This window comes from Rhinoderma darwinii, chromosome 8 (genome assembly GCF_050947455.1).
Source record: "Rhinoderma darwinii isolate aRhiDar2 chromosome 8, aRhiDar2.hap1, whole genome shotgun sequence".
Taxonomy (NCBI): Eukaryota; Metazoa; Chordata; class Amphibia; order Anura; family Rhinodermatidae; genus Rhinoderma; species Rhinoderma darwinii.
The window spans coordinates 45,804,293-45,818,276 of NC_134694.1; positions in this window are offsets into that span (position 1 = coordinate 45,804,293).

Sequence of the window (13,984 nt, forward strand, 5' to 3'; positions counted from 1 at the left end):
TAGGCTCCAGGGAATGAGTATTTTTTGCAATAGAAGGCTCTAGCTTTCCAATCTCGGCTTAAGGAAAAGCCGGAAAAAGGGCCTGGAGTTGGATTGGGGAAGAGCAGGGCGGGTTCCCCAATCCCTAGTCCATCTCTGTTTGTAGGACAAGGCTGCTGCTCAATTAGCTGCACCTGCAGCCTGTGTATAAAAAGGTGCAGACACAGTGTGTGTAGGTCTCACCCCTGACTCAGACCGGAGACTATTAAGTCTGGAGTAGCCTGTATTCTATGTGAGTAAAGACCTGTGTTACTTTGTGTCCAGTGCCTGGTAGGAAGGCACTTGGTATAGTTAGATAATATCTTGTTTAGTTAGTGCTCAGACGAGCAGGATTTATTTTGTATTTTGCCTTGTTGTACAAGAGGCTGTTTCTTTGACAAGAATAAAACACAGGCAAAGCCCTGTTATGAACTTTAATGCACTGTGTCCCTGTCTCTGGCTACTAAGAAACCGCTGTACCAACCTCTCCTGATGCTAAACCCTCACATATGGTGGCCGATGCGGGCACGGTCTTAAAGAGACATACACCTATTTAAAAGGACTTTTGCTGCTCCAAGCGGAAAATCGTTGCATGGGGCAACAACACAATTTTTTTCTCCCCGAGAGTGCTTGGAAGTGTATGTCCTGGGTGAAGGCGGCAACAGGGCTAGAAAAAGAGACTGTTAAAATGGATGAAATACTTAAACAACTGATTCAGGCTAATATCAACCAGGGGAAGATAAGCACAGCTTTGCAAGAAGCCAGCGCGACTCAGCGAATGGTGCATGAGGAAGCCATGCGTGCACAGGCTGAAGCCAATATTCTGCTGGATGAAGCCCACAGACTGACCTTAAAAGAACAGCAGCAAATTAATCGCCATTTGCAAGACCAAATTCAGGCCTCAGTGGAGAGGTCAGCGGGGCCTCACGGTTTGCGCCAAACCACTTGTGCAGCGGTACAGACATCTCTGCAGAAGATGACACCCACCAACGACGTTGAGGCCTATCTCATGGTGTTTGAGCGAGTGGCAGAACTAGAGAAGTTATCTTCAGATCAGTGGGCAGCAGTGGTGGCACGGTTCCTAACCAGAGAGCCGCAAAAGGCGTACTTTGATCTCAATGAGCAGGATGCCAAGGATTACTCCAAGCTGAAGGGTAAGATCCTTGTCCGTCTGGGTGTTAATATGAATGTGCGTGCTCAACGGGTGCACAACTGGACTTTCTTGGAACACCTACCTGCGCGATCACAAATGTATGATCTTGTCCATCTTGCAAGGAAATGGCTACAGCCCGAGGAATCAACCCCTGCGCAGATCGTGGAGAGAGTGGTGCTTGACAAATACATCCGCTCCTTACCACCGAAAGTTCAGCGTTGGGTCGGTCAAGAAGATCCTACAGATGAGGAACAGCTGGTGAACCTGATTGAAAGGTACAGAGCTACTCAGGATCTACTCCAAGAAGTACCGCCTGGATGTTCTAACCCCAGGAACAGCAAATCAGTAAGACTGTTCCATTTACTAGAGGGGTGAGAAATGTATTTAAGGGAGGTGGCTCAGAAGGGGAGCAGACGGCGGGAAGAAATCCCAGAGAGACACTGAAGGCCAGACCAGGGTCTCAAGTTGGGGAACGGGGCCGCATACAGTGCTGGCGGTGTTATGGACCTGGGCATATTGCTGCCAATTGTCCCCTGACTACTGAGCCAATGGAGTGTGATGCAGCAAGGCGAATATCCTTGTTTGCACGTCCTGTTTGTTCTGCTGAGACGGTTTACGAGACTGAACAACAAATGTGTGTCGTAAAAGTGGAAGGGTGTACTGTGAGTGCCTTGCTGGATTCTGGGAGTCTGGTTACCCTGGTGCATGCCAGCCTGATAGACCCTGGAACATTCAGCGGACATAGTATAGAGGTCCTGTGCATTCATGGGGACACATAAAGAATACCCCACCGCTTTTGTCACTCTAGAGACTTCCTGTGGAACCGCTTGCCATGAAGTGGGTGTGGTCAAGTCCCTGATGCACAGTGTGATCCTGGGGAGAGACTTCCCAGTGTTCTGGGACTTGTGGAGGAAGAAAGATGTAACCTCCACTGTAAATTTTAATGATGGTATTAATGTGTGCGCTGTGATTAGCCCAGAACCCTTTAACGAGGATGCTGAGGTGCCAGCAGTAGGGGTGACCACTGAGCCTGATAAATTTCCACTGGCTGTTTTTGCTGGTGAAACAGATGAGCAGGAGGAAATTTCTGAGATACCAGATTTAAATGTATCACGTAACAATTTTGGGACCGCTCAACTTAGCGATCCCACATTGGTAAAAGCCAGGGAAAATACTAAGGTATTAAATGGAGTGCCTCAACATCCAGGGGCTGATAAGGTGTTTCCACACATGGCGGTTAACCAGGATTTGCTGTATCGGATAGATAACATACGTGGGGAGGTTGTTGAACAGCTGGTGATACTGTCACGGACACTGGGTTTGTGGACGCACTAGGCCTCTCCGCCGTAGCGGGGAGGCAGCTGACCAGGTCACAGTCTATGTGAAAGTAAGATAGCAGACAGTAATGCTTAGGTACCTGAAATAGTCCGGACGGTGACTGTGGCTTCAGCACGGATGGAGGCAGGTGCGGAAAGTGGCGCCAGACGTGGCGGGCAGTATCCGATGAGCAGATGGCACTTGACGTGGCAGATGGCACTTGACGTGGCAGATGACACTTGACGTGGCAGATGGCACTTGACGTGGCAGATGACACTTGACGTGGCAGGTGACACTTGACGTGGCAGATGGCACTTGACGTGGCAGATGACACTTGAACACGGGTAGGCAGAGAAACAATGCGGAATACAGGAACGGTAACAGGGCACGGGTAACAGCTGGAACGGGAGACACTAAGGGACCATTTGCGAGACAGACAGGGAAAGACTAACAACGCTCAGGCAAGGATCAGAAGGGCTGGGGCATTCTTATAGAGCAGGGAATCATGTGGGTTAATGATCATTGTTTTCATGTGCGCGCGCTGGCCCTTTAAGAGCGGGCGCGAGCGTGCGTGCGCGCACCCTACGGGACCCGGCCGGACGGAGCGGAAGTGAGCGCTGGCATCTCCTATGAGGGAGACGGAGGCCAGCGCTCACAGATCCATGACTGCGGGCGTCGGGAGGTGAGTGAACCCGACGGCCCGCGGCCATGGGCGCTACAGTATCCCCCCTCTTACACCCCCTCTTCTTGGGACCAGAGTGAGAAAGGAACTTTTTAATAAGAGCAGGAGCACTGAGGTTCTCTTCTGGCTCCCAGGACCTCTCCTCAGGACCAAACCCTCTCCAGTCCACCAGATAGAAAGTCCTTCCTCCTACCCTCTTGCGGTCCAGGATCTCCTTTACCTCGAATACATCAGAAGGACCGCTGGAAGCAACTGTGGAGAGGTCTTGCTGTAGCGGTTCAGGACCACTGGTTTCAGGAGGGACACATGGAAGGAGTTAGGGATTCTGAGGGTAGGGGGCAGCCGCAGCTTATAGGAAACAGGGTTAATTTGTTGCAGGATCTCGAAGGGACCAAGGAACCTGGGAGCAAACTTGTATGAAGGCACCCTCAAGCGAATGTTTCGAGTGGACAGCCAGACTTTAGTCCCAGGAAGATACTGAGGCGGCTCTCTTCTTTTGGTATCTGCCTTACGCTTCATGCGATCTACCGCCAGCAAAATAGAGGACCGGGTCTGTTGCCAGATTTGCAGGAAGTCCCCATATGCAGAGTCAGCAGCGGGTACCTGAGATGAAATCGACACTGGAAGAGGAACTCTGGGATGTTGACTGTACCCGATGTGAAACGGAGTAGAGGTGGTGGACTCACTTGTGTGGTTATTATATGAAAACTCCGCCCATGGTAGAAGCTGTACCCAGTTATCGTGCTGTGAAGAGATGAAGTGGCGGAGGTAATTTTCCATGATCTGGTTGATCCTCTCAACTTGCCCATTGGACTGGGGGTGACAGGCAGAGGAAAAGTCCAAACTCACATCCAGGAGTTTACAGAGGGCTCTCCAGAACTTGGAGGTAAACTGAACCCCCCGGTCGGACACAATGTGAAGAGGCAAGCCATGCAAGCGGAAGATGTGCTGAATGAAGAAGCTTGCCAGTCGAGGAGCAGAGGATAGGCCGGTTATCGGGATAAAATGTGCCATCTTAGAGAACCGGTCCACCACCACCCAGATGGTGTTGCATCCTGCTGAGAGAGGAAGGTCCGTGACGAAGTCCATAGCGATGTGCTGCCAGGGGGCACTGGGTACAGGCAGGGGTTGAAGCAGGCCGGCAGGCTTGCTGTGAGCCACCTTGTTAGAGGCACACACCGTGCAAGCAGAGACAAAGTCCAGAACATCTTTAGGTAGCGTGGGCCACCAGAAGTGATGAGCGACCAGGTCTTGGGTTTTACGGACACCAGCGTACCCAGCCAGTTTAGAACTGTGTCACCAGCGGAGAATTATTTTTCTGTCAGCCAACCGAACAAAAGTTCTCCCTGGAGGGATATTTCTAAGCTGCAGAGGATTGGCGGTGACAACGCAGGATGGGTCTATGATCGTCTGAAGGGACTCCACCGTGTTTTCCGTTTTGAATGATCTGGACAGGGAATCGGCCCTCACGTTCTTGTCCGCGGGACGGTAGTGGAGCAGAAATTGGAAACGGGTGAAGAACAGTGACCACCTGGCTTGACGAGGATTCAGTCTTTGAGCGGACTGAAGGTAAGTGAGATTCTTGTGGTCGGTGAAGATCAGGATGGGGTGAGCAGCGCCCTCCAGAAGATGTCTCTACTCCTCCAGGGCCAATTTGATAGCCAGTTGCTCCCGATCTCCAATGGAATAATTGCGCTCAGCAGAGGAAAACAGTCTTGAGTAGTAGCCACACACTTCTGCCTTTCCTTTGGAGCTCCTCTGGAACAGAAGTGCGCCTGCACCAACAGAGGAAGCGTCCACTTCTAGTGAGAACTGCCGAGATATGTCAGGGTGATGGAGGATCGAAGCTGAAGTGAAGGCTTTCTTGAGGCTAATGAATGCGGACTCTGCCTCCGGAGTCCACACCTTGGCGCTCACACCCTTCTTGGTAAGGGTAGAGATGGGGGCCGTCAGAGAAGAAAAGTTCAGAATAAACTGCTGGTAGAAATTGGCGATACCCAGGAAACGCTGTATGGCCCTTAGGCCTTGAGGACGTGGCCATTCCAGGACAGACTTTAACTTCTCAGGGTCCATCTTAAGGCCTTGATCCGAGATGACATAGCCCAGGAAGGGCAGAGACCTCTTTTCAAATGTGCATTTCTCTAACTTGGCATACAAGCGATTCTCTCTTAGTCGCAGAAGAACTTGACGAACGTGCCTCCGATGGGTCATCAGATCTGGGGAGAAGATTAGAATATCATCGAGATAAACTACAACACACGTATAGAGGAGATCTCGGAAGATGTCATTAACGAACTCCTGAAATACTGCGGGAGCGTTACACAGTCCGAAGGGCATCACTCGGTATTCGTAGTGCCCATCGCGGGAGTTAAATGCCGTCTTCCATTCGTCACCCCGGCGAATCCGGATTAGATTATAGGCCCCCCGCTGATCTAGCTTGGAAAATTTTTTGGCTCCTCGTATGCGATCAAACAGCTCGGAAATGAGTGGCAACGGGTATTTGTTCTTGACCGTGATCTGATTGAGACCACGGTAGTCAATGCAGGGTCGGAGAGATCCATCTTTCTTTTTAACGAAGAAGAATCCTGCCCTGGCCGGGGAGGAAGATTTTTGAATAAAACCCCTCTCCAAGTTCTCCTTGATATAGGCTGACATTGATAACGTCTCTGGCAAGGAGAGAGGATATACTCGTCCACGGGGAAGAGAAGCATTGGGAACCAGTTCAATGGGACAGTCATAACTCCGATGTGGAGGCAACGTCTCAGCCTCTCGTTTGCAGAAGACATCCGCAAAACTGGCATACTGAGAAGGTAGATCTAAGAGTGACTGAGGCAGAGGGGGCACAACAGGACGGACTTGTGACAGGCAACGGCAATGGCATCTGGAACCCCATTGAAGAACTTCTCCAGAACTCCAGTCGAGTGTCGGGCGTGTAGACGGAGCCATTGCAGACCCAGCAGGATAGGATTGATAGCCTTGGGTAGTACCAGGAAGGAGATCTGTTCTGAGTGAAGAGCTCCGACCTGTAATGTCACCGGCTCAGTGATGAGCATGATTGGATCAGGCAGCGGTAGACCACTCACAGAGGCAACTGCCAGGGGTCTCTCCAGACGGACTGTGGGTAGTTGAAACCGATCCACTAGATCTTGGTGGATAAAATTAGCAGCCGCTCCAGAGTCAAGATAGGCGGAGGAAGGATGTGATGCCTGTCCGGTGACGATGGCCACAGGTATCGATAATTTGGAGGGGGTTTTAACGTTTGGAGACGTTCCACCTAGAGTTGCCTCTCCAACCAACCCTAGGTACTGGAGTTTCCCGGTTTCTGTGGGCATTGACGCACAAAATGACCCTTGAGGTCGCAATACATGCAAAGTCCAGAGGAGCGTCTGCGCTGCTTCTCCTGTTCAGATAACCGGACTCTGTCTACCTGCATGGGTTCCTCAAGTAGCGCACTAGGAGTGGACAATTGTGGTCTCTGGGCAGGGGGTGCTGTTCTGTGGGCCCGGCTCTGCTGACGAACCTCTTGAGAGCGCTCCCGGATTCTGATATCAACCCGGGTGGCTAACAGGATGAGGGCTTCCAAGGTAGAAGGAAGGTCGCGGGCTGTCAGTTCGTCCTTGATGTGAGAGGACAGTCCCTGTGTAAAGGATCTGCCAGGCACAGCTTCGGGGTTAACTCCCAGAACTAATCAGTCAGCACCTGAGAATACATCCCTGAGACTGAATCCTGCTTCCACCATTCAGGCTGGCAGGCTTAGGAGTGGGAGAGCCTATCGTAACCTGGCCAGACTCAGCTAGCTACCGCCCTCGGTCTATTTAAGCCTGCACTTCCTGTCCCTCGGTGCTTGTGATTCTTTCCTTGTGGTTTCCTGGCCCAGCTACAGCTCCTTCTATTTTTGATCCTGCTCCATACAGACCCTGGCTTACCGACTACTCTTCTGCTTTTCGTTTTGTACCTCGCACACTCCTGGCTTGACTCGGCTCGTTCACCACTCTGGTTGCTCACGGTGTTGCCGTGGGCAACGGTCCCTTTTCCTTGCTTGTGTTCCTTTGTATGTTTGTCGTGCACTTACTGAGCGCAGGGGCCGCCGCCCAGTTGTACCCCGTCGCCTAGGGCGGGTCGTTGCAAGTAGGCAGGGACAGAGTGACGGGTAGATTAGGGCTCACTTGTCCATCTCCCTACCCCTGCCATTACACCCTGCCAGAAGGTCGCCACCAGTGCCTCATTGTTCCATGCCAGCTCGGCTGCTAGGGTACGGAAGGAGATCGCATACTCCCCTACTGTGGAGCCTTCTTGCTTGAGGGTCAACAGAGTGGCTGCGGCAGAGGATGTTCGCCCCGGCTCCTCGAACACTGCACAAAAGGACTGCAGGAACGAGGCTAGGTCCGCAGATACAGGTCCTTGTTGCTCCAAGATTGGGTTTGCCCATACGAGGGCCTTGCCAGTGAGGAGGGAGATAATGAACGCTACTTTAGCATAATCGGAGGGGAAGAGATGAGGCCGTAGCCTAAAATGCACCGTGCATTGATTAAGAAATCCTCTGCATGCTCTGGGATCACCGTCGTAGCGAGGAGGAAGAGGCAGAGGAACTGAGGATCCGGAACAAACAGGGGGAGCAACAGGCAGTGGCACGGCAACAGCTTCTGGAGGAAGAACCGGGGGTGGAACAGCGAGTAGATCCAGGCGGACCAGAATAGAATTCACCGCCTCAAGGAGTTGATCCTGACGAGTGCGTAGGTCATGCATCTCTGTCTGAATCTTCTGTACTGGGGTCTTGGGCTGGCCAGCGCGTTCCATGGCCTGAGCGTACTGTCACGGACACTGGGTTTGTGGACCCACTAGGCCGCTCCGCCGTAGCGGGGAGGCAGCTGACCAGGTCACAGTCTATGTGAAAGTAAGATAGCAGACAGTAATGCTTAGGTACCTGAAATAGTCCGGACGGTGACTGTGGCTTCAGCACGGATGGAGGCAGGTGCGGAAAGTGGCGCCAGACGTGGCGGGCAGTATCCGATGAGCAGATGTGACTTGACGTGGCAGATGGCACTTGACGTGGCAGATGGCACTTGACGTGGCAGATGGCACTTGACGTGGCAGATGGCGCTTGATGTGGCAGATGACGCTTGACGTGGCAGATGGCACTTGACGTGGCAGATGGCACTTGATGTGGCAGATGACACTTGAACACGGGTAGGCACAGGAACAATGCGGAATACAGAAACGGTAACAGGGCACGGCTAACAGCTGGAACGGGAGACACTAAGGGACCATTTGCGAGACAGACAGGGAAAGACTAACAACGCTCAGGCAAGGATCAGAAGGGCTGGGGCATTCTTATAGAGCAGGGAATCATGTGGGTTAATGATCATTGTTTTCATGTGCGCGTGCTGGCCCTTTAAGAGCGGGCGCGAGCGTGCGCGCGCACCCTACGGGACCCGGCCGGACGGAGCGGAAGTGAGCGCTGGCATCTCCTAGGAGGGAGACGGAAGCCAGCGCTCACAGATCCATGGCTGCGGGCGTCGGGAGGTGAGTGAACCCGACGGCCCGCGGCCATGGGCGCTACAGATACCCCAACCATATCGTAGAACGGTGTTGGACCTGGCTCATAAACACGTGCTGGGTGGACATCTAGGTTGCGAAAAGACCAGAGAGCGTATCTTACAACGATTCTTCTGGCCGGGGGTATATACGGAAGTTCAGAGGTATTGCGAGTCCTGCCCGGAGTGTCAGATAACGGCTCCTATGCCACATTTTAGGAGTCCGCTGGTGCCTTTGCCTATCATTGGGATCCCTTTTGAAAGAATTGCCATGGATCTGGTCGGCCCTTTAGTCAAATCCTCTAGAGGACATCAATATATCCTAGTGGTGTTGGACTACGCCACACGCTACCCTGAGGCAGTCCCTTTGCGAAATTCCTCTTCAAAAGCCATTGCAAGAGAGTTGTTTTACATGTTTTCCCGTACTGGTTTACCTAAGGAAATCCTTACCGATCAGGGAACTCCCTTTATGTCCACAATCACCAAGGAATTATGTAAACTGCTGAAAATTAAACACCTGCGTACCTCTATATATCACCCTCAAACTGATGGTCTTGTCGAAAGATTCAATAAGACATTAAAAGGCATGTTGAGGAAGGTGGTTAGTAAGGATGGGAAGGATTGGGACTGTCTTCTGCCCTATTCGATGTTCGCTGTACGTGAAGTTCCTCAATCATCCAGAGGGTTTTCTCCTTTTGAACTTGTATACGGCAGACAACCCCGTGGTCTCCTGGACATAGCCAAGGAAACCTGGGAGCAAGAGTCCACACCTTATAGGAGTGTAATTGAGCATGTCACGTTGATGCAAGACCGAATCGCTGCAGTCATGCCGATAGTTAAGGAACACTTGGAGCAAGCTCAGGATGCTCAGAGCAGGGTGTATAACCGAACTGCTAAAGTTAGAAATTTTAACTCTGGTGATCGAGTGTTGGTCTTAGTGCCAACCGTAGAAAGCAAATTTCTTACTAGATGGCAAGGGCCGTATGAGATAATTGAAAAGGTGGGGGATGTAAATGATAAAGTTTACCAACCAGGTAAAAGGAAGACAGTGCAGTTATACCATGTAAACTTAATTAAGCCATGGAAAGAAAGAGAGACCCTCGTGGCAGTAAGTTCCCCCTATAGTCTTAACCCAGATGTGTATGTGTCAGAATCCCTCGCAAAGCCACAGAAACAGGAGACAAAAGAGTTTGTGCAGAGAAACACAGACGTGTTTTCAGAACTGCCAGGACAGACTAGTATAATAAAACATGACATTGTGACCGAGCCTCAGGTTCGGGTCCACTTGAAACCCTACAGAGTCCCTGAAGCTTGTAGACAAGCCATATCTGAGGAGGTCAAGAAAATGCTAGACCTTGGGATTATTGAAGAGTCAAAAAGTGAATGGTCAAGTCCCATTGTATTGATTCCGAAACCAGATGGGTCATTACGTTTCTGTAACGACTTCCGCATGTTAAATGACATACCCAATGCCAAGAGTTGACGAGTTATTAGAGAGACTGGGCCATTCAAGGTATTTTTCAACACTTGATTTAACCAAAGGCTATTGGCAACCAAAGGCTATTGGCAAGTACCCCTCACGGAGGGCGCCAAAGAGAAAACTGCGTTCATCACCCTGGATGGTCTGTTTCAATATATTTGTTTACCATTTGGGCTACATGGGGCTCCAGCGACCTTTCAAAGGTTAATGGTCATAGTCCTCAAACCCCATCGTCGGTATGCTTCGGCATATCTGGACGACATTATAATCTTTAGTGATGACTGGGAAAGCCACTTACCAAAAGTACAAGCAGTACTAAATTCCCTCAGAGCCACGGGGTTAACAGCAAACCCAAAGAAATGTTCTTTAGGCTTGGAGGAAGCACGGTATCTGGGGTACATAATTGGGAGAGTGGTGATAAAGCCACAGGTCAACAAAGTTGAGGCTATCCAAAACTGGCCCCAGCCCTCAACCCAAAAGCAGGTCAGAGCTTTTCTAGGAATTGTAGGTTATTACCGCAGGTTCATTCCAAACTTTGCTAGCACAGCAGCGCCCCTGACGGATCTTACCAAGGGAAGTAAGTCTGTCATGGTCAAGTGGGACACGAAGGCTGAAAGCGCCTTTCAAGAGTTGAAACTGGCCCTGTGTAACCAACCAGTCTTAGTCATTCCTGACTTCAAAATAGAGTTTGTTGTCCAAACTGATGCTTCTGATGTGGGGCTCGGAGCAGTTCTGTCACAAGAGGTGGGTGGTGAGGAACATCCTGTGACCTATTTGAGCAGAAAACTTCCCCCGGTTGAGAAAAACTATAGCATAGTTGAACGGGAGTGCTTGGCAATTAAGTGGGCACTTGATTCCCTGAGATATTATTTATTAGGTCGTCGGTTTAGGTTGGTTACAGACCACTCTCCTCTTACGTGGATGTGTCAAGCTAAAGAGGGAAATTCAAGAGTTACACAGTGGTTTCTTTGCAGAACTTCAAATATATTGTGGAACACAGAGCAGGAAAACTGCAGGGCAATGCTGACGCTTTGTCTAGGACACACTGCCTTGTAGCTAAATGTGTCCGATCCCACGGGCTCGAATAGAGGAAGAGGGTATGTGAGACAGTGACAGGCAAAGTCATTGAGGGAAGGTACATTTCCCCTAGAATCCTGTCATATGTATCCTAGGCTCCAGGGAATGAGTATTTTTTGTTGCAATAGAAAGCTCTAGCTTTCCAATCTCGGCTTAAGGAAAAGCCGGAAAAAGGGCCTGGAGTTGGATTGGGGAAGAGCAGGGCGGGTTCGCCAATCCCTAGTCCATCTCTGTTTGTAGGTCAAGGCTGCTGCTCAATTAGCTGCACCTGCAGCCTGTGTATAAAAAGGTGCAGACACAGTGTGTGTCAGTCTCACCCCTGACTCAGACCGGAGACTACTAAGTCTGGAGTAGCCTGTATTCTATGTGAGTAAAGACCTGTGTTACTTTGTGTCCAGTGCCTGGTAGGAAGGCACTTGGTATAGTTTGATAATATCTTGTTTAGTTAGTGCTCAGACGAGCAGGATTTATTTTGTATTTTGCCTTGTTGTACAAGAGGCTGTTTCTTTGACAAGAATAAAATACAGGCAAAGCCCTGTTATGAACTTTAATGCACGGTGTCCCTGTCTCTGGCTACTAAGAAACCGCTGTACCAACCTCTCCTGATGCTAAACCCTCACAATATATATATATTTCAAAACTGTTTTTATTGATTTTTCTCCCAAAAAATTACATACAAAAATATGTCATTCAAAATGATAACATGTTGTACAGAAAATTCACATCCATCAGGAATCACATTTGGATTTTCATCATTGCAGGAAATGAGTGTGAAAACATATCTTGAGCAGTGTAAATTCCATTAAGAATGTGGAACATATATTGATTTACATATCTTCTGATCAACAAGAAGGGAGGGAAAGGGGAGGTACGGGAGGGGGGGGGGTAGGAAGGTGGACTGGTGTTGAATTTAGCTAACATAGATGTTATTTATGATATTGATGAAGGCAAAGTATACTAATCCCATTGTGTATGATATAGAAACTACTTTCCTACAATTACTCTTACCTAGTTCAAATTGAAGTTGCCCGGTCTTTCCATGGTCCCCATATTTTAAGATACTTCTTTCTAGTTAGCAGTTCCCAATGTGCCAGTTCCTCTAGTCTTTCTAATTCTGATACCTTGTTCACCAAATGCCTCAACTGTGGGGGTTCTGTTGATCTCCAGCAACTTGGTATTAATAGCTTAGCTGCTGTGAGCAACAGGGTTGGAAGGCAATGCTTCTTGGGGGTAAAACTGGGTGTCGGTTTCCACAATATGATTAACTCAGGTGTTAAGTGTAAGTTTGTAGAGCAAACGTTATTAATTTTCTGTTCAAAAAGGCACAATAAGGGGGCATGTCCACCATATGTGTAAATAAGTACCTCTTGAGGTGTTACATCTCCAACACCGGTCCGTAACTTCTTGATCAATAGCATGTAGGACCACAGGCGTCTTATACCACCTAGTTAACAGTTTGTAAGAGCTTTCCTGTATTCTAGTACATCTAGAGAAACCTAATGCGTTAGACAGTATGAATCTAATTTCGGGCTCGGTCAATGATATATGGAGGTCTGTCGACCACTTTTCCATATAGCTTGGAGTCGGTGGGCAAGTCAGTGAGATCAGATGATTATATGAGGTAGATAGTATCTTACGCTGGGGTATAGAGCTCATGAGCATCTTATCTAACCAATTCTGAGGAGATGTTTGGATGGGTAGGGAGTTAAGCATAGCCGTGCAACATTTCATAAAAGTGTGTTTAAAGAGGAAATCACGAGACTTTATTCCTAATTTATCAAATACCGTGGGGACACTTCTCTGCGGAGTATCAGTCATCAGGACGGAAACTTTCATGTGGTGTGGTATGTCCCACGGATCTGGTATTAGTGTAGAATCCCGATGTACATAGCAAGGCACTAAACGTAAAGGCATATGTGGTGAAGGCATCCCGAGCAAGTTCAATCTATTATGTGTGTCTTGCCACACTAGGATGGTTCCCTTTAAAAGAATGCTAGAGTATTGGTCAAGGTGTGAACTTTTGGCGAGACTCCACAGGGCCCTCTGTTCCCAGCTAAGCATAAGCGTATTCTCTACTTCCGTATAAAGAGAAGTCTGAGAGGGATGTTGCAGCTCAACCCATCTATTCAAGTGATTAGCAATATAATATGTGTGTATGTCGGACAGTCCCATACCTCCCATTTTAACCGAGTTAATCAGTTGTGTGTGCCTCTGTCTTGGTCTGTTCTTGTTCCATAGAAAATTCGAGAATATACACTTTAGGGAGAGGAAGAATGATTTTGGTAGCCACAGTGGTAACGTCTGAATCAGGTATAAAATTTTTGGGACAATAAAAGTCTTTAGGAAATTTTTCCGCCCCATCCATGACATAAACGGGAACTTCAAGGAATCTAGTTGACGTTTAATAGCCGCTACTAGAGGTATATAGTTGAGGGTATACAATTGTGATGGGCAATTAGAAATGGTAATGCCTAGGTACGAGATTGATGTAGAAATCCATCGAAACTGAGATGTTCCCGTCACCGCTGCAACTACCTGTTGAGGTACAGAGACATTAAGGATCTCAGATTTACTATAGTTAATTTTAAAATTAGATATTGCACCAAATTCCGTAAAAGCTTGTGTTATGTTCCGAAGGGAGACAGACGGCTTAGTCACCAACAGTAGCAGATCGTCCGCAAAGGCAGCCGTTTTATGCGTGAATTGACCTATCTTCAGGCCAG